The following is a 602-nucleotide window of genomic DNA, read 5'->3' as shown; positions in this document are numbered from 1 at the left end:
CCCGTCGCGTGGCCACGCCCCTTGCTCCTGTTAAAGGGCCATCCTCCGCCGCTGCCCGCGCAGTGCCGCCTGGTGAAACTGCACCGGGAGCGAGGGTTGGGCGGTGAAGGGACTTGAGGCCGTGGCGGAATTCCGAGCCCGCCAAAGTTGATCTCCCAACAAGGAGCGTCTGGGACAGGCCTAGAGCTGTGTCTACAGTATGCGATTTGGTGTTTGATTTTGGGGTAGTCGTTTACCCTCCCCTGGCCTCAGTTTCTCCTCCCCACCATTTATTGAGTGCTGACTGTGCCAGGCTCTTTCAGGCTTCATCTCCTTTAATCCCCGCTACCCTCTAACATTTTAGGGGGCCAAGCTTGCTTCGCTACACTGAGTTCAGTAGATGTAAACTGATGTGGAAGTAAGAGTACTGGGCTTGGAGTTAGAAGATTTAGGTTCAAATCCTAGGCCTGCCGCTTCCTAGCTTAGCCACCTTGGGTAAGTGGCTAAAACTCCGAGTCTGCCTTCTCAGCCGTACAATGGGGAGAATATACCTTGAAGGTGGTTGTGAGGATTGGATGAAACAATAAAATAACGTTATCGTGGGTGAGAGAGTACATCGTAAA

The sequence above is a fragment of the Equus asinus genome, chromosome 5 (assembly GCF_041296235.1).
Source record: "Equus asinus isolate D_3611 breed Donkey chromosome 5, EquAss-T2T_v2, whole genome shotgun sequence".
NCBI lineage: Eukaryota > Metazoa > Chordata > Mammalia > Perissodactyla > Equidae > Equus > Equus asinus.
Note: the sequence above shows the minus strand (reverse complement) of the source record.